Raw genomic sequence first — 21428 nt, 5'->3', positions numbered from 1 at the left:
AGTCTGTTAAGGCCTCCTCACCAGAGAAAATTGCCTCTGAAATCAGGTTATGATTGTTTACAAAGCCCATCTAATGAAAACTAATAACTGGAATTTGCAATCACACAAATTCAAATTAAAAATAAAACATGCTGCTGAAAGAGTATATTACTGGATTCTCCATTTGCTGTTGCCTCCTAAGCAGTCTTCAGTCTCTGAAGAGGTATTTGGCCATAGTCTCTCCACTTATGCATTTTGCAAATTTATCAACCAATCTTACCATACGAATTCAGGTTTGCTGCTAATTCTGGTGTTAATTTCCATGAGTCCCACAGTACCTCATTTGTCAGAAACTCAGAAAAGAAATAGGTAAAGCAATGACTTATAAATCACCTGACAAAAGCTTTTGACGCATTGTTTGTACCAATACTTAGTGTTCATTTTTCCTACATTGTGTTAAGAATCTTACAGTAAGAATGCATTTGATCCTGACACAGCTGGCTGAGTAACTGTCAAATTAAAAAAGGCATGAATTTAAAAAGAGATTTTATGAAAAAAATCCAAGCCGTTTTGTATTTAGAAGTTAAACAAACTCTCCTGTATAAACATAGTATATGAAATCCCATAAAGTTTTTAAATAAACTAAAAGAGAATAGAAGCTTCTTCAGTACCATTATTGATAAATCTATCAGGAAACCTCCAACACCTATGGAAACCAGTGCACACATAAAGACGACAGGGAAGAAACACTGTCTGTTCTGTTTATTCAGCCAATTTAGGTTACCATCCAGCAGTTGCTTATGTTAAATCGGACAAACACAATCTAAAGTATGCAAAAAGCAGAGAAACAATTGTCACATAAAACCAAAATTACTGAGATATTTTGTCTTGCTAATGTTAAATATATTTGATCTTTTTCATTTAGTATTGCTAGTCAAATAAGCTATTAAATTATTTTTATTTAAATACAATTCCCCCTGCCACTGATTTTACATCAACTGAGAGTCCATGTTCTCTCAGGATTGCCTTTAAAATATGTTACACATCTATCTATCTATGTATCTATCTATCTATCTATCTATCTATCTATCTATCTATCTATGTATCTATCTATCTATCTTTGCTTGTGTTACTTGTTTCTTTTTCCAAAGGTATTAAAATATTTCAGGTTTACACCTGCTAATGTTGATATAAATCTAACTTTGGGGTCCCTCACTCAGGTAGTTGTGTTCCTGTAAGCTATCATCAGAATCTTAATCCAGAAGATTTCACCCAGATCAGATAAAACTTTGATTTCTCATACATGCAACTAGTTAGTTGCCAAACATGAAAAGACATTGGAATTTTATTTTATTTAGTTTTTCATCTAGTGCAGGTATTTCACTTCAGTAGTAGTAGGGGATTTGGGGCTTAAGTTTTCACTTATAGTGCTCACTTATCTGGCTAATACATATTTTGGACCTGACTTTTCACTATTTAAACTACAAGAACAATAAAGAACTTTTTTTCCTTTGCATACATAAAAATTTATCCAGCTCATTCACAAATTGTTTACTTCCTTTTATACCTTAAGTTCTCTGTCTTTTTATTTTTTCCTTGTGTTCTTATGCATTGTACTGAATATTATGTCCTTTTCCTGCAAGCTCCTGCCTCTATAACCATGCAATTACGTAGGAATCTTTCTTCTTTTTATTTTTTTGTTTTTCAGTATAATATAATGTAAATTATTCTATCCATCAAAGTAACCTGCAAATTTCTAACATATGTTTGTAATTTCAAGCTAAAAAATATGATCCACAAGAGAAATCAAAGGCCCGGGAATACCTATTATAATCTCAAACCTTTTAAGAAAATAGAATGTATTCTATGAGGCTTCATTATTAATATTTTAATGCCTGAAGAAATTAATGTTTCTTTAACATCTATCATAAAATTTATATAGTACAATAATGTCTTTTTATATCTAAAAAATATGGTTATTTCCCATTTAGGACAGTATCTTCATTTAATGAGTAAGTACCACTCATAACAGTTAGCACTCATGTTGAGATGTATTGGACAGTTTAAAATATAGGGAAAAGAGAGAGAGAAATACTTTCATGACATTCTCTAGATGCTGATCCCTTTTTAACTGCTTTAGAATAGAAATTTAAGGTATGAAAGGCGACTATGGAATGCTAGGTAGGAGCGGCATGCTGGCACAGAGCGCGCAGAAGGCGGCTGCGATGTGGTGTGGAAAGGTCCAGAGCCCATCCATGCCCCAGGAGAGGAGTCATGAGTGAACTGTTGGTGGAACAGGCTGAGGCAAATTGATCCAGTGCTTCTGAGCAGTGTTAGTGAACCCCAAAATAAGTGATGGCTACATAATTGAGATCAGGCAGGAAATATGACTTAAATCCCTACTTAAAATACACTTCTCCACCTCCCAGACCACATGAACTTCATGTCAGGATGGATCATTGCTGTAACTAAAACAGGATAAATCAAAATATTGGATTTTACTTATGGTAACTAACAAAAAATTCTTCACCCTTCATACTTTTGCAAATTTTATTTCAAACTTTTATATATATTACTCCAAAATTTTTCAGTCTCTTATTCTCTTCCAAAAAAAAGGCTAGTCTAAGATTTTATGTCAAGTTTTGCTATATGAAAGCATTTGCAGTCGAGTTGAAAACTGTTAAAGCTGTTGAGATGAAAGTTAAGAAATCTTAGCTCTAAGTTTAGTCTGTCCTATTTAATATTCATTTATTAGTGGAGAAAAGAACACATAGAGTGCAAAATTTTTACTTTTTTTAGACTCACTAGGAGACTATTATGCATGCATATGACAGCTGGTGTATTGATTCCAAAATGGCATGGATTTGTTTCAAATCTATTTCATTAAATGTTTAGGACACATGTAGAGGCAACAATTATCAATAGAAGAAAAGAGCACAAAAATCTTTTTTCATCAACAATTCATGTGATCATAATTTTGAAAGGAAGTCAAGTTATTTCAAATTTTAAGTCCATATTCATCTGTGTCCAAATAGTTTAACTTCATAGGAGCTAGCGTTCAAATGATTCTTGTACACATTCTCTTCTAAAGAATAATTTTCTAACCAGGACCATATTTTTAATGATTGCTGCAATTTTATCAGGATTGATCCTGTAAGAAAGAAAAATATTTTATCCATAAGACACACTGCCTTTGAAAAAAGAACCATAAAATAAATTAGTTTTACAGATTATGTCATTCATTGTGATTATACTGGGGGAGAATAATATTGTATTTCTATTTTTCTTTCTCTCACTGAGTACTTCTGATTTGAATAAGTATGATTTGTTTCTTTCTAAGCAGCTGATTTCTCTAACTAGTTGTTCAGCTAAAGATTCATAGTCTGTCAAAAATAATTCCTCACTTAAAGATGATCAATGAATTGGGAAGCCATTGAACAGTGTAGAAAAAGCTGATGAGACTTTCCAAGTTTCTGAATTAAAGCATTAGTCCAAGAGTTGCAGAGGTTAGCTCGGGAAATTTTAATCAAATAAACTAGTTACATGATTAGTGATTTAGTGGAGAAAAACAAAATAAAATTAATTTGCTTTAGAAACACATGTTGTACCCATGGCAGAACTTTGTCTATTATGAATATACAAAGGTAGCATAAGTGTACATTTTAGCATTAGAGATTTGTGTATTTCAACTCAGGGCCAGTGTACAAATTCATACTAATGATCATTGATCTATTGATTTGTGTGATTTCAACTGTGCAACTGTTGTAATTGTTAGTTCTACCTATGCTCTCTAAAGAACTGGAAAGTATAGAACTGAAAGCCACTTTAAAGACTCCTATATAACAGAAAAGAAGGATAACAACCTTTTCTGTATTTTCTTTGTATCAAACATGGATCCTATGCAATAAGAATATCTGTACTTTTTTTTTCATGGTAATAGAATTACATGATAGCAAGAAGAACATATATATTTGGAGAAAAAACTCAAGTAATTAGTTGATGCAGTATAATGGCATTTTTTTGAGAGAAATATAAAAATAATTTGTTGAAGCTGTTCCTAATTTCTTCAAGCAATGTATTTCTGGACAGTTTGAGATGCAGTTTATTGATTAGACTTTAGAATTCTTGGTTGAAGAAAAGGGTAACAGAAACATAATAGATATTCTCTGCCAAAAGCACATCTTTTAGTAGATTACTTGAAGCTGGCTAAATTCAGAAAATCAGTCAGTATAGAAAGTAGATCAGATAACTTCTGAGTGCAGATTGGTTTCAGATTACCATAAAGGAGGAATGATTCATGAAAGTATTAATCTGTTTGTCCATTGTGGGTTCATATGCAGCGTGGGTTCATATGCAGAGGCCTGGGATTTTTTTGTTGAACTAGTTTCAGACATTAATTTTACTATTACTATGTTGACTTGTTTCTTCTCAGACTACCAATAAGGAGGCACACTGGAAGCCTCCTAGCTCAGCTGTAAAAAAAAAATTTAATGGAAATCATAGTTTTCCCTAGTAAAAAATATAAAGGAAAATGTTCAGCAACTGATAATAGTTTTATTTATATACCACAATAAAGCCAACATGGTGCTTTGACCCTGGAAGGAAAGCACGTGATATTACAGTAATTTATATTTTAGGAATTCTGTCACCAAATGTTTTGCTGTGCTTTGATTTTCAAACTACAGGTGTATTTTTAATTAATTTTACAGATTCACTGGCAGAATAAAACCGTGGTACCTAAGGCTGAAATTTTATGTTAAGCCTCTAAAATATGTGGACTGAAGTAAAAAATAGATGACTGAAACCTGTGTAGAAATGTCTGAGCTAGTTTTAAGCTATCAGTATGAAGATAATAACAGTAAACATATAAGAGACTGAAGCTCAGCATGAGCTATAAACTAGGCTTGGGGAAACACATTAATACATAGGAAATAACTCTGCCATAAAATCGGAGGTATTAGAGCTACCCTTTGGCTTATAACTGATTTTTCATATTTTTGACTAAAGTATAAAACAAGCACATCCTGTTTTTTCTTGCCAGTTAGCACTGTGCTCTTATCCCCAGTCCTTGGCTGGCTCCATGGCTATCCAACAATTGGTGTTTGAGACACACGTGCTGGCTTTGTCCTCTGGGCTCCTCCAGCCAGCCATGCCCACAGCTGGTAGCTGCAAACAGTGGCACAGCAGGCAGCAGCGTGGGTTTCTGCCTGCCCTCCAAAGGCTGCCTTCAACAAACTCCTGGTACCCATGCTCTCTAGGTGCTGCTGCATGCCAGATTAATTTGTGTAGAGACGTGCAGCCTGCTGCACTTTAATTCTGCTGCGGAGTTGAATGCCCCTGCGTAGCTGCGGTAGACAATCTCTCTGACTTGTACACATCGACACTGAATGCAGTCAAACATGTTTGAAGAGTGTCTCTTTTCACCTGATAGTATATTATGGCATAGCTTATCCCACCTGAGTCTGCAGTATACGGGTAAATGCAAAAGGCAGATAACTCACTATCATATCCACAGCAAAACATTTTCCCTACTCATCCCTGATAAAATTTGAATTCAGTTAATTTACTTTTGCGTAAGCTTTGCCCTTCATTTCATATTCTTGGTGGTATGAGTTATTACTGACATTTAAGAACCCTGTTTTATGGCTGCGTTCAAAATGGAATGCAGGTAAATAAAAAATGACATTATACATAACACAATATGAAGGGTTATAAAAAATGCAAATTTTAGTAGCTCATCCATGCTTGTATTTAGGTTACTGGAAGTATTAGTATACCTCGTGAAACAAGAACAAATGCCTTCTTGCTTGTGGTAAGATGGAGTAGAAAAGAAAAAACAATTAGGCAAAAAATCTTTGGTCTTATCCTGAATAGTCATCTTTGATAGTAAGCATGGTAGCCACCCTTCATTCAGTATTAAACCATGTACTAATAGAAAATTGTGGGAAAAAACCCCAACATGAATACTTACCACAGGAAGGAATTTACAGTGTGAAGTAAGAAGTAAGCAAGCTTACCCTTTAAGTACTGTATCAACCTATATCTTAATAAAATGTAAGAGAACTGGAACTTTTGATGAGTTTTCCTGGTCATCCATATCTAAAAAAAGTACAGCACAAAATCTTAAAGGCTTAGTTTGGATGCTGTACGCCAAGCCTAATGATGTGCTGAAATCCAATACGAGTCTAACTGGAAATAATTTTGATTTAGAACTGAATAGGGATTTTGGAAATGCTCTAAATAATGATACTTTCATATTTTAGTCCAGATTTAACTCTTAGTTCTGGTGCATTTTGAGTTTGGGTTTGAGGTTTTTTTTGTTTAGGAAGAGAGGACATTTTTGGGTTTCTTCTTCCCCATCACTATCTAAGTCAATATTTTTGTGGATTAAGAAACAATTACTTGGCCTTTTAATCACATTTTATATGTTGATTTTTTTTCCATTTCACAAGTATCAAAATAGAAGAAAACATGTAGAGATGAAAACATCAAAATCCCCAGTTATTGGCTAGGTGAAGAGGAATGAAAATTTAGCAACAGCCCTTGAATATGTATTTTTTGGAATATAGGTGAAGAACAACTAGGAACTAGATAATTTCCAAAACCTAAATCAAAGCTGAATTTAATCCTGTGAGAGATTATAGATTTCACTTGTGCAGTATTAATTACATCCAACGACCTTATATAAGGAATTATTTTTAACAACAGTTAAAACATCAGATTTTCTGATAGAAAGTCATAAGTTTCCTGGATAATTTAATTTGACTAATTTGTCCTTCAGGGTGCTAAAACCATGAATGGCCTCTATTTCTTTCTTCTTTCTCTTTCTCTCTTTTACACCACATATATTTGTATGTATTTCATACCTCACAGCATGACCAGTTCCTCAAAGCACTGTTGTTTTAACTTGCTGTTCATACTTTTTTTTTTCTTAAAAACTTCTTTTAATAAAAATTTACCTCATATGATATTTTTGTATATGTTTACATATGTTCATTCCTCATGATCTTCTTGTAAATCTGAGATTTTTTCCACACTGGTTATGCAAACATCTTTTAATTAAATACTACTTGGGCTGAACTCCTCTAATGATTCTTTTACTGCAAAGAACACCCTGCTGATCTTCAAATGAAAGACATGTCTATGGGTATAAAGCCCATGGTGAATTTTGAGCAAGGATGACTGCTTTTATTTTTTTTGTTAGTGGATTATTGGGATTATTGGAATATTCAAAACCAGAAACTATTAAAAAAATCACTATGCATAAATTTGCATTTGCACACAGATAGATAGGTAATTAGAAAAGAAAAAAAATATAACCTAGAAGAATCAGACTGGATGTTTGTCAAAAGTTGCAATTAGAAGGATCATCCTTCCTGGCTTTTAATGTTGCTGTCCTGCAGTGGTGCTGAAAGTGACTACATGGGGCAGAAGACCATGAGAAGAATAAAATTCTGACTCACAGGCATCCTAAGTTCCACATGCTGGCATGAGGGTAAACTGAGATTTCCAAATGAAGTGTGTCATCATCCTTTACACTCTGCCAGACTCAGTAGAGGGGCTTGAATGGGAGTGAGAATTTTTCTTGTATCTGCTCAGAAGAAGATCTGTTGCCTCTAAAAGAAGACTTCATGGCTTTTCCTAACCAAAGCTCTGCACAAACTGTTCCTGAGGAAGTTGCTGATCAGGTTGCCAAAGGAGGTTGCAAAATGGCCATTAATAGGTGTTTTTAAAAGCCTCCTAGAAAAACATACATCACTCATCATGAAAATGCAGCTGAGGCTGCCTTTAAGGCAAAAGGATTCGTAAAGGTTTCTTCCACTTTGACTCCTGCTTTCTGGGATTTCATGTTCACTGTGATATGATTTCACATTATTTCTCTTCAGCCCTAGTGAGAAAGTGAGAAAATATTTGCTTACAGGGAGAACAGCACATACAGTGACTACGAGATTTGAAGGACAAGCTGCTACTGAATCCAAGATGGAACTCAAAGAAACCAGTTTCTGCCCAGCCTGTTAGAAAGAGGTCCACTTCAGAAGTTCCAGATAAACAAGGCAACTGATTTTGATGTAATTTTTCTTCAGTCACTGCAGAATTGTACAGAGATAGAAAGCATGACTTTGATGAGGTTTAGGTATATCCCACTGGGAATCCATTTGACCTGCAGACTTTTCTCCACTTTTTCACATATATTTATTGATTCCATTGGTTAAGGCATCTGTTTCATGTGAAGTCTTCATTTGTTCTTATGGAACACACTTCAGCAGCTCTTATAGTTCAGAGTAAGAGTGGTATGATAAGACTTAAACTAATACAGAATAATATTTTCACACTGAAAACAGCACTATCAGTAAATCCCACTTTTTAAAAAAATCCTGCAGTACTTTTTTAGTATTTTGACTCTGATGGCCATTTAGTTTGTTCTGCATTCGTAAAAGGAAAAAAAAAGAAACTTGAAACAGCAAATAGTTTCTACTTAGATTATGTTTCTATGCAGATTTTTTTCTTCCATCTTTAACCTTCTCAGTTTAAAAAATTGGTTTTTATCCTAGTTATGGCTTAGTTTTTCAGATAAATTCTGTCAGACCACTGAAAAGCAACACATTTGTTCATTGTAATATTAATGTATCCAAGAAATTTGGAGGATTTTTGCATGTTAGTTTAAATTCCCTTTCATGGATAAATGTAGGATAAAAATTTTCATTGTGATGAGAAAATTTTGAGGCAAACAATTCCAGGTAATTTACAGAACCACTGATAAATACCTGCTAAAATTACAAAATGTTCAAGCTGTGGTCTAAATCAGATTTTTTGCTTGCATAAAAAAATGTCTCTGCATCTATAAGGGTGAATCTTCTTAAGAAATTTTATACATAAAGCCTTGTAACATAAAATACTATGTGAGGTAGAAAGTAAAACATCTATTAAAATGTTTTGACTATACTGTGCTGCAGCAACTCAGTGGTCTGCTCAGATGATTTTCTATCAAAGTTCTGGCCAAAAGAACAGACTTTTATTGTCTGTGATCAATTAGGACAGGTAGAAATTGCTGCTGTACCAAAGAATTACATTGTTTAAGATGAAATAAAACATCAAGTGCTGCATACCGTTCTGCTCTTTGCAGAGGAAAAAGACTGCAGTAAAATTGCAGTAAAAGTACTGCATCCCCCTTTATACTACTTCACTGAGGAGATTACAAAGCTTCAGTTGTGTAATCGAAACCTCTTCGTTTTCATATCATCAAGAAAGACAGACAGGGAAATACAGAACTTTTGACAATTTCTCCTTGCTCCACGCTGGTGTAGATTTGCTATACCTGCCAGCTGACACTCATTTTGTATGTCAAACATTTTATACAACTCAAGACAGAAGAATTGCCAGCCATCTGAATTTCACTTCGTTTAACTGCTTCTGGTTATCCTCTTACTTTTCACTTCTTTGTGGTCTTTACTGCTGCTGAGGACATGAGGATGATGTAGAAAAAGAAGAGTTGGATTTCAAATATTAATGATCATTTCAAACAGATGGAGAATTCAGAGGTGGCTGGATGAAAACTGCTCAAAACTCTTTTCCTGTCTAAGTGGTAAGAACAAACTCTTTAGGCAGAATTTAGCATTGCTGGGAAAATTCTTAAAGAACTGGGTTCTACCAGTCTTATGGTTGTGCATAATATTCACTCCATGTATATGTGCAAGCTTAAAACACCAGGAAATGAACAGTATTTTGTGTAAGATAAAAGATACCTCTCAGAGCCACAAAAAAGGCACTGCAGTGTGTCATGTTGTGTTTGAGTCTTCTTGCTTTCTGCAGGAGCTGTCCCTCACAGCTGTGATATGATAGCAAGACAAAGATTTTCAGTCTCCACTTAGTTTTGAACTAAGTAATTACAGTAATTACAAACTAGAAGTCACTGTCTGTCATATATATATTTGCTGCCACTCAGCACTGTATACCATGTCCCCTCCCTGTGGTCTTTGTTATGATCCCATTAGGTCTTTCATAACCTACAAGTCTTAGGCAAATAACGTGTCTAAGGTAAACTCAAACTCCTGCAATTATATTCCCCAGAAAACTCAGTAAATGCCAGATAGCCTGGGATGAACACAAAAAAAAAATACATTTGCAAGGTTTTAGGCCTCAGGTAAGTATATAACCTTTTTTTCCACTATCAAGTTATCAAATTGCCATGAAAAAAACAGATTTTATGTCATTTTATAAGATAAAAATACCAATTCCAGCTTAGAAACACTCAAGGCCTCAGACTGTTGTAGGCTGACAGGCAGTACTAAGGGAATAGCATGGTAGTCTGGCCACAAACAGTCTTGTCCAACTAAGCACTACTGATGATTAGAAATCAAATACTAGGGTAGAAGTTGAGCATGGCCTTCTTATTAACAAACTGTGATTTTGGAAAACGCACATTGGTTCAAGATTTTGAAATAAAAAATGTTTACAATTAGTATTCTAGATATCTTCAGACATCTAAAAGAAGAGCTGAAGCACACAGTAGTTTTACAAAGTTGTAACAGGTCAGGTATAATATTAATAATGAGAAAGATGCAACACATTCTCTTCTTAGTGCTTCATGCAGAGAGCATGTCCTTGATCTGCATGAGTGATGCAAAGATTATTTTTTATTCTGTTAGTATTTTAGTATTTTTTCTTAATTCTGTGAGTATTTCTTACCTTCTGTTACCCTGAAGGCCTTAGAAGGGCAGTAAGACCCAGAAAGAAAAAGTATATTTCAGACTTAGATTGGAAAAGAGGAAGGTGGAGAAAAAGTATTATCCCAGCTGACCACCCAAGAAAGGTAATTATGTACCTACAAGGACTTTTGGACAGAGAAGGAAAAGAATGGCTTTCCCTTCTTTTTGAGGTTATCGGTCAAAGATACTTTGAGAATGTGGGTACAGATTGGAGTTCAGCCTTCATCTCCTTTTGAACACCTCTTAGTTTCCAAATCACCTTGACCCTTCATTTGGTGATTGAACATTTACAAGTGGTTTGCTGACTGACACAAGGCAATGTCTCAGAAATCGTGTGTGGATATTCCCCCATGCCAACAATCTTTTGGTGCAAATGTGAAAATGTCTATTTTAATAATATTAAGATTTTATAGGTTCTTGCTTCTACAATAAAATGTACTGATCTACAGTGGACAACTCAGTATCCAAAAATCTTTAACATCTGATGTAAATAACTTTTTAAGGAAAAAGGAAAGATGGGATGCCTTTTTACCTCTAAATTCTGATAATCTGGAAACCACTTAGTCAAAAGAAGAATGTGATTTGAAAACAGACCTAAATTTTAGCTGCTACTCATTACCAAGCCCATTTATCTTGGAAGGAAAAGATATGGGAGGAAACAGAACTATCTAAAATGTCTATTTTATTTGGAGCTTATCTTCTGTATATTGCATTTTGTTCTGTAATGTAAAATGCATCATTATGTAGCACTAAGAAAGCAGAGGTACTGGAAAATCTGAAAAAGAATAAAAATCCTTTTTGACTATTTCCTTTTGTATTCTTCTTTGTGCTGTATGAGATGAAATGTTTTCAGCAACTGTCAGCACTGTGTAAACAAAAGAGTCACTAATTTAGAAGGTTTTAAGTGAAGGAAAAGTACATGAAAAAAATAGGATGGTAAAGAAGAAACCTGCTTTTCTGCTTTGTCAATTTTTCCTTCACAAATAAGAACAAGCTGATCACCCAGATTTTATCAATGCAGCCCCCTAAGAGAGACCAGCTGAAGACACAACAGACATGGTTATTTATGCCTGGCTGGTGAGCACTGGTCACTGGATTGAACTTTGTCAGTCACTTGTGTCCTTGGGCTATCCTGGAACAACTCCTGCAAAATGATTTTGAAGCAGCTTTTTTGTCGTTCAGTCAGTCTGGTTCCCTTGTTATACTTAGCAGGCTCTAGTGCTTCTTTTGCTAATATCAATAAAAATATTTCATACCTCTGAGGAATTATTCTGTTTTGGATTTATTTTTCCTGAATTTAACTTCCTGAATCTGTTCTTAATCCCTTACTAAATGTTGTTGGCAAGTATTAGCTAGTAAGATTAACTGTAATGTGCAAGCTTTTTTTAGTATCTGCAAAGAGCTGTGAGTAATCCTCATTTAGGCATAGATCTAATTCACATGTACTTTTGGAATTGAAGAATGGCATTAGAATGACAATGAGAATATTTCACAATTTATTTAAATAAAAATAATTGAAAATTAGTATAATTATGTAACCTCCTTATTTTTACATGTATTCTAAATTATCATTTGAAGAAATGCAGTCTATAATAGTTCACAGAAGAAACTCAACAAAACTCAGCTAAAGCAGTCAGAGAATATACCAGTCCTATGCATTTAAGCTTGCATCATTTCTATATTTATGTTGTACACATGTGGCAAGAAGACATTTACTATCTTTTTAGCTTAAGTAATAACCATGGACAAAATTTTAGTTTCAGCAACACAAAAGTACAGTTTTTAAATTGCCTCAGTGGTATCAGCAGTAATTATTAGTATATTTTCATTTTCTGCCATCTGAAACAAAATAGGAGTGTTTAAGGATTAAGCATTAATACCAATACACAATAAAACAAGTAACTAAGCACATAAATGGCTACAATTTATAGTTAATTCTTCATATTCCTTCTTTACAAGTTTGATAATCTGGACTTATATCACTGCAGCTCTATTGCTGTTTCATACCGTATTAATTACTGATAGCCTGTGGATCTGAAAAGTACTGGGTTCATAAAAAAAATTGAATTCCTAAATTATCTATTAACATTTGTTTTTCCACTGTGTTTGTTTATGGCCCAAGGGAAGCCAAACCCAATACATTTAGGATATTTCCATTATTTGGGGTCTAAATTTTTCAAGAATAAATTAGAAGATTTTTTGCTGCCTGGGCTAATGATCTCTACTTTTGCTCCAAAATTAAATGAGACTGACATCTAATCAAGATTCAAAATCTTGTTTCTTTCTGTTACAGAAGGAATTTGTAATGACATGGTTGCTCAGTTTCTTTTCCCAAGGATATCGGTTAGGCACCTTTTGCCAGGTTCAGAACTCATGTAATACTATATGGGAATTTGAGACTGTGAAATGAATGCCAGACACCAGAGCAGCGCGACTCTGTGAGGCGTGATCCCCGCTGACTTTCACTTCGTGTCATCATTTGCTGCTGTTCAAAGTGGGTATAGATTGCTCACAAACTAGATTTTTCCACCAATGCTGCTGTGAACTGAGAACACAAGGCAAAAGTGATTCTGTTAGGGAATGCTGTTAATTGACAGAGCTAGAACATTTGCTGAGCACTGAACAAAGATGGGGAAGTCACACTGCACATGCAGCTATGTTGTTCAGGATTTACTGTCCACAGTTTGCTGCTTTACTTCCATAGGGAAGGATTGAAGCCAAACCTTGGAATTCCTCAGAGACCTATTGATCTGCAAGTTCAGCCCATTAGTCAAAGCAAATCTGACATGACTTAATTAGAAGTAAAAATTTTAAAAAAGGATCCCTTGCAGGTAGGTTTATGCTGTAAAAGCTAGACTGTGTGCATATATACTTTTTTATAAATTATATATAATAGTAACATATATAAATATATAGTTTTAATAAGGTACGTATATATTAAATTTATATAAATTTTATAGATATTAATTTAAATATAAATTACTATGCTCTAGTTAATTGAATTATGAGGTATATTAGAACAGATTAGGAAATATATATGAATAAATTTTAATGTATTATTTAACATTTTGAGACTGTGATATATTTATAATAAATATTATACATATAATAAATATATAATAAAAATGGTTCCTCCACTCAAATTCTTTTCTTGATTATGATCAGTCTTAAGCATTTAGGCACAAAATGAGGAATGGAAAATCTTCTTCCAGCTTCACATTCTAAAATGGCTAACCCTAACAGAAGAATCAAATCCATTAGATGCTTTTGAAAATTCAATATTCGTCTTTCATATAAATCTGAACTATGAAAATGAGACTGAGTTAGTAGGTATTTGTTTGTATTAATAAAATATGCAATCAAACATTTAAATAACTGCAGTGTGGGAGAAAACCAACAAGCTCTCTGAAAGACTGTTCACAGCATTTGTGGATCTCCAGTTGTAGATTTATATCACATCTTTGTGCAGTATGTGAAACAATTTTCAAAGCATTAATGGAAGTGCAGACCAAGATTTTCTGAAAAATTTGGTGGCATTTTTTTTACTTCCCCCTTTTTGTATTGACCACTGCAGCACAGTCAAAACATATTTACATGCATCTCCCAGGAAGGAATATCCTGTGGTTCACCATTGGGGGGCTGAAAGCTGAGGAATGAACCTGTCAGTCACTGTGGCTGGGTTACAGATGTTAAGAATCAATCTCTCAATTTACAACTCTGTATTCTGTATATTCTATATATAATAACATGTATTCATCTGAAAGCTTTTCAGTTTACTTCCTTTTTATTTATTCACCTTTCTATAACTGCAGATGAATAGCAGGTAATCAGAAATATCTGTCTGGTTATGTTTGCATCTAATGCCATGTCCTTTTCTACCTGTTAAGGTGGGATGAAACCTGCTGCAATCAACAGCTCCATAAAAAAAGACAAGACCTAAAAAGAGATATTATTTGGGAAATTGAAGGAGTGATAAATGAATGCATTAGATTGTATATGTTCAGCTATGATACAAAAACCTTCCTAAACCATATCTCTATATGCTACTATCTTTCCACACAAATATTGAGCATCCTGGGATGATTTAAAAATCACGGCCAATTTTATTAGCTAAATTTTGTAAGGGGAGACTGAAAAATGTGGGAACATATCTTAGAGAAGATCTTACAATAATATATCTAATCTTTTCATTTTCTATTTTCACTGAGAAACATATATTTTTTGTGTCATATCCTGGCTTTACTCACACTGAGAAGCTCCTTACTCCACAGGAATTCCTGAAATCCATCTTTCTGATAATTTTGTAGGTTAAAAGACCATTTATTTAAAATTGGAAAGGACAAATATGCTGGACAGGCAGAGGAGTGAGGGGAGAAAAAAGTGGGAGACCAGTACAAACATTCATGTTTGGAAAATGAGTATGAGGCAATAATGAAGGCGCCAGCAGCAGGGATTCCTCCTGCAGCCCATGGATCAGACAGCTCTGGAGCAGATATAGCAGTGCAGCCCATGGTGAGCTCTCTGTTGGAGCAGACAGGTATCTCCTGAAGGAATTTGAGCTCATGGGGAAGTCACACTGGAACAGAATTTTTCCTGAAGCACGGTGGAGAGAACCCACCCAGGAACAGGGGGAAAATGTGAGAAGAAACAAGAAGCAGAGAGGAATTGCTGCTTACAAACCGCAACCCGCATCCCCACGAGCCCTCTGCGCTGCTCAGAGGCTGCTGAGTAGAAGAATTGGGAATGAAGGATTGAAGTGGAGACTGGGAAAAAAGGAGATGGTGAGGGTAGAAGTTTCACTGTAAATTCTGGTTTTGTTTCTCACCATCCAAATCTATTTAGGTTGGAAATCGAATAATATTCTCCAAATCAAGTCTGTTTCACCTGTTAAGGCAGGAGGTAAGGGAGGTAAGTGACCTCCTTGTCTTCATTTCATCACCAAGCGTTTCCTCTTATTTTTTTCCCCCCTCCCTGTTTAGGAGAGTTGGTAAATGTGTTTAATCCAGCAGATTACTGTTTGTTTGACACAACCAAAACCCATCATTTGAATGCATCAACTTGTTCATCCTACATTTAGGATCTTCTAAAAATGCCAAAACAACTTGAAGCATATAAATATTTAATTTGAAGTATATTGTAACGTTTAGAAACTGTAAATCATGAGCATTCACAGCACTTTTTCTTCAAACTAGGCCTTAACCAAACAATCAGATAACTGTCAGAAAGTAAAAAAAAAAACCATCCAAGACACGCTTTTATTTTCAGCTTCAATCTGCTCAGAAAAAGAGTCTAAAGAATAAAAAGAATCAAAAAAAGTACCAGACCTTATTTTAAGACACAGTTGAAATTTCAGTATAAATTCAGAAATACAACCTTGGCAGAAGATTGCAACTGTTCCTTTTAAAACTGAATATTGTCCCAAAGAAAGAAAGCTTCTATAGAGAGACTGCAGAAGAATGCCTATATTCTTCATATGTTTAAACACTTAGATATTTTCCTTCTCATATTTAGATAATTGCATGCTTATATAAAATAGGCTCTACACTGCAATGCAGTATGCATCAATAACAAGACCAAACAGCATAAAAGAAGAAATATAAGGAAATGATTAAATGTGGATCAGATTTGAGGTAGCCTTTCTGAGATAAAAAATCTGTATAGTTACCTGTGTTCCAAAGATTGACAGTCCTATTTCAGTTAACTTTATTGTCCATACTAGACCATTACAAAATGTAGTAAGAGATAGAACAAATTTTATTTTGAAGTTGACTTTTTGTGCTTACAGCATGGGATAAGGGACAATGCTATGACAGCTCAGGCTTACTCAGGCTTAATGACAGATCTAAATTGGAGCTTGGAGATAAGCGAAATTCTTTAGTGATGCCTCAGTTGTCATTGATTGCTATGAGCAATTTTAAAGCTATTCAGGATGAGAATTGCCAGCTTGGGTCTGAAGAAGGGGAAGCCAGTACATACGACTGGAAGCTGGCACAAATTGAATTGAATTGGCAATTGAATAAAAAAAAAAAAAGAAAGAAAATAAAACCCCAAAGGTTTATCTCACTTGTATATATACATGATATTCACAACTACATATAGCATTATATATCATCAGGGAAACACATAGTGGATGTACAGTGTACCATTAAGTAGTGGCTGTGACAAGACAAAAATTAAGGTCTAGGCACATTATAGATCAGCAGCAGCAGCAAGATGACTGAAAACAAAATGTTCTAGGCTAAAGACAATAAAGAAGTCAAGCGTAGAGCAGAAGTTCCCCTTCTGACTGTTGATCTCAGAAAATATTTCTTTTTGACAAAGTTATCCTGCTTCTTGCACACAGCATAGCATATTTTCCATCCAAACTACAATTATTAGAACAGTAAGTATTTGAGAAAACGAATATGCCCAATCATAAGGACAGAGGCTTGTATTTGGGTGAGAAAGGGCTATAACTGGTCTGTACTTTCAGAAGTTTTGGGAGCAGTAAATATCTTCAGTAGTGCTTTGTCTTCTGAAAAGCTCACTTCAAATCTAAAAACTTCCTCTTGAGCAACATATACAGAGCCAACGAGTGTATTTAAGCACTTCGTTTCACATAACAAGGCACATCCTGCAGCAATATTTGGGTCTCATTGAGGTTTCCAGTCTTGTTCAGAGGGCAAATTTGGCCATCAGTGCATCCTTAGAACAGCCTTCCAAAGACAATGTAAGGTTTATGTATTGTGTGGCCAGGCTTTGGTAGTGGGGGGCTGCAGGGGGTCACTTCTGTGAGAAACTGCCAGAAGCTTCTGCCATGTCCAGCAGAGCCGTCGCCAGCCAGCTCCAGAATGGATTTGGCGTTGGTCAAGGCCAAGTCATTCAAGAATGGTGGTAATGAGTTTGTGATAAACTATTTAAGAAACAAGCAAAAGTTATTGGAGAGATGTAATTGCAGCCAGAGAAGAGCAGAGTGACCGTATGTGAGAGGAACAGCTCTGCAAACACCAAGGTCAGTGGAGTAGGAGAGGGAGGATGTCCTCCAAGCACTGGAGCTGAGATTCCCCTGCGGCCTGTTGTGAAGACCATGGTGAAGCAGCTGTGCTCCTGCAGCCCATAGAGGACCATGGGGATGCAGAAACCCATCTGAAGCCCATGGAGGAGATCTGCACTGGAGCAGGTGAATGCCTGAAAGGAGGCTGTAAACCCAGGAGAAACCAGTCAGGCTCCTGGCAGAGATCTGTAGGCCTGTGGAGACAAGAGTCTACACTGGAGCAGGTGTCTTGGTAGGACTTGTGATCTTCCAGGGGACTCACACTTGAGCAAGCTGTGCCTGAAGGACTGCACCCTATGGAAGAGTGACCCACATGGCAGCAGTTTGTGGAGAACTGTTGCCCATGGGATGGACTCACGTTGCAGAAGCTCCTGGAGGACTCTCACCTATAGGAGGATGCCTACATGGAGAAGGCGCAAGGCTTTCCCCCTGAGAAGTAGCAGAAACAACTTGTGGTGAACTGACCATAACCCCCATTCTCCATCTCCCTTAGATGCTGAAGGAGAAGGAGGTAGATCTTAGGAAGGAGGAAGGGTGAGGGAAAGGTGTTTTTAAGATTAATTTTTCTTACTATTATCCTGCTCTGATTTTGTTAGTAATAAATTCAATTATTATCCCCAAGCTGACCCTGCTTTGTCCATGACAGTATTTAGTGAGTGAGTGATTTTTCTCCCTGTCCTTATCTCATTTCATGGATCTTTGTTGCATTTTCTCTTCTCCATCTAGCTGAGAAGGGGAGTATTAGAGTATCTTTCATGGGTATCTAGCATCCAGACAGGGTCAACCCAGTACAATTGTTTTCTGTGCCAACGTTAAATGTACTGCCTACTTGTGGTGGCATAACAAAAAACAAACCGGAAAATGGTTTGTTGATTAGGAACCCTGTCTCATAACCTAAAAAAATTACTGGGCAAAATGGTCTTATTTCTGATTTTTTTTTAGGTTTGAGGTCAAGTGTAGCAAAGTAGCTTTATCAATATTATCAGGCTCAAAAATAGACACCTCAATATCAAGGTACTTTATTAACTACAGTTTATTTTACTATTTATATTTATTCTATTTTACATTATTTTGATTAACACAGGTACATAATTCTGTATATTAGATATAAAGGTCTTCAACAGAAAATATAAATTTTATCTTTGTTAAAAATAGATTGGCATGTTTATATTATTTGAAGATGTCAGTAGGAAGGGGTTTATTTATTAGTATTGATCTTTTCCTGAGCAAATATCACATTTTTCTGTCTCTATCCTTTTTCTGATGGTAAAGATTTTTGTACTTGTGTTTTAGCTTGGAGCTAAATATAATGCAATAGAAATAGTTCCAAAATGGCCCTAAGTTTCCCAAATATTCTGGTAAAATATTCAGAAGTTACTGAAATCTATTTAGCTAATTTATTTAGGAAATCTGTATTGCCAAAAGAGAAAACTCATGGTTTTGGTATGTTTAGCATTTATTCTGAAATTTTAGTGACAGAAATTTAAGATGTTGTATTTTCTTGTTGTGCACAGTTTGATCACTCTCCTGATTACTAAAGTATAGCTGCACTAGGGAGATTCTCCCTCTAATTTATTTGTTTGAAAAAAAATTAAAGGTCAACAGTGTTGTTTCAAAAATCCTGTGACTTAACCAGTTTCAAAAATAGCATGTCAAAACGGATACTCTGCTTGTTTGCAAATTAAGTCCTATGGATTTCTCTTTATCTCTCCTTTTACTCACTTTTTCATCTTGGACAATTCCAGCTTAAAATCTTTTTGTTTTCCTTTTATTTCATTTCCATGAGAAATCAAACCTTTAAGAGGGATGATTTTAAACCTTCTCACAGAGAAGTAGTGATTATCTTAATTCACCATCTTTTTTATAAATTTAGGCTGTTGACTTGGAAATGAAAGGGAAAAAATTATGCAGAGGTTATCATTAATAAAGCAGTTCCACAAAAACCTAAATTCCCCAGATGAAAAACTGTTCAGATAACTGAAGTATTTTACAAGAGATCCACAGCAGCATAGCATCAATATTTAGAATCATTCTTGAAAACAAAGGGAATGTTTGGAACATTGATTTATGACATATGAACTCTCAGATATTTCTTATTAGCAGAAAATGTAACATTTTGGATATGTTATTCAACAGATATATAGGTGTCCAAAGCATAGCATTTCTCAGATGGAAGGAATTCACCTTGTCTTGAACTACTTGTGTTTGAAAGGATCCAACTGTTTTTGAAATACCTAGAGGGAAAAGAAAAGATTCAGCTTTCTCCTCTATCCTAGATAGGCTCCTGCTCCTTGTAGATGCCCACTCTTTTAATTACAGTTCAATAAATGTATTAAGAATTATGGTAGGTCTGGTGGGTGTATTAATTCTTTTTATTTATTAATTCAATTTGTTACTATGTTTCCAGTTTTGCATTAGGGATAGCTCTTCATGTTGCGCTTGAATATCATTTTTTACTATGGACATGAAACCTTAAATTTAAAATGCTTTCTGCATTAAAGGAAAGCAGTTGTTTTGGGCTTCCAGAATGGCCAAATCCTTTTTGCCAAATTCATGTTCCTTTTCAGCACAGTAAAGACAACTCTCACCTGGCTGTTTGGGTTTTTTCTTTGGTTTGGGTTTGGGGTTTTTTTGGTTAGTTAGTGGCTTATGGTTTTTTATTTGATTTTTTTATTTTTGGTTTTGGTTTTTTTTTTTTTTAAAGAATAGGACTCCTAAGCAGCCTCTTTTACTTCCTAAGAGTCATTTGATCTTACTCGGACTTCTAGCACCACCTAAATTTTAGATGGCACCTGAATTTACTCCTCTGGACTGAACACTTACATTTTCTACATAGCCAGGGGGTAAAAAGGATATCTTTAAAGTCTCTTCCTGACTTTGTATCTCAGCCTGTGAAAGCCTCCACCTCCCAGTGGGCCATCTAGAAATCTCAAAATATTAGAAGACACATAAAATATAAGTTATAACTAGTGAATGCAAATCAACTTGTACAATATATAATACACGATATATCTCCTGATTCTAATTATGTTTTGCATACCATGTAATTCATGCCAGCCTAAAAAGTCAAATTTAAGTCTAAAGCAGATATTTCTCCATGCTACACATTATGAAGTAACTCTCTTCTTTTAGACACAGAATTTCTTTAACAATATTTTCCCTCCATCCAATTGACTTCATACAGATAGATAAGTTCAAAGTACATGATTCTATTGATTCCTTTCTCCTCCTAAATGACTGTATTTGTTTTTCATAATGCAAATTTCAATAAAGGACTAAAAAGAGGAAAAAAGTCCTCTTTATTAATATAGTTAGGAATCTACACTTATTAAAATAAGTGGGAAATGTCTATTTGGCATGCCAGAGTTTAAAAATACACTCTATTGAGGTGACCTTAAATTCTGTATCTGATGAGTTTTTACCTTTTTAAGCAGCGGCATTTCTTTTGTAAGTACACTAAGAAGGTTTGATATTCATCTACTGGGACAAAAAAGTATAAGGAATAAAACCCTGCAGCTATGAGAATAGTTTATAATTATTTTGCAAAAGCATGCCCTACATTTATGTAAAAAAATCTGATTTGTAATCCAGATAAATTACTTCTGTAATAACCAGGGGTTGTTTTTCTTCTTTTATTCTTAAAAGGAACATAGATCCCAGTTTCCTAGGATCAGAAGATATATATATATATTCTAATTGTGACCAATCAA

Source organism: Melozone crissalis, unplaced genomic scaffold, assembly GCF_028551555.1.
Source record: "Melozone crissalis strain CALT ecotype California unplaced genomic scaffold, PUWL_Pcris_2 ptg000018l_1, whole genome shotgun sequence".
In the NCBI taxonomy this organism is placed as follows: Eukaryota; Metazoa; Chordata; class Aves; order Passeriformes; family Passerellidae; genus Melozone; species Melozone crissalis.
This window is presented reverse-complemented; position numbering follows the sequence as displayed.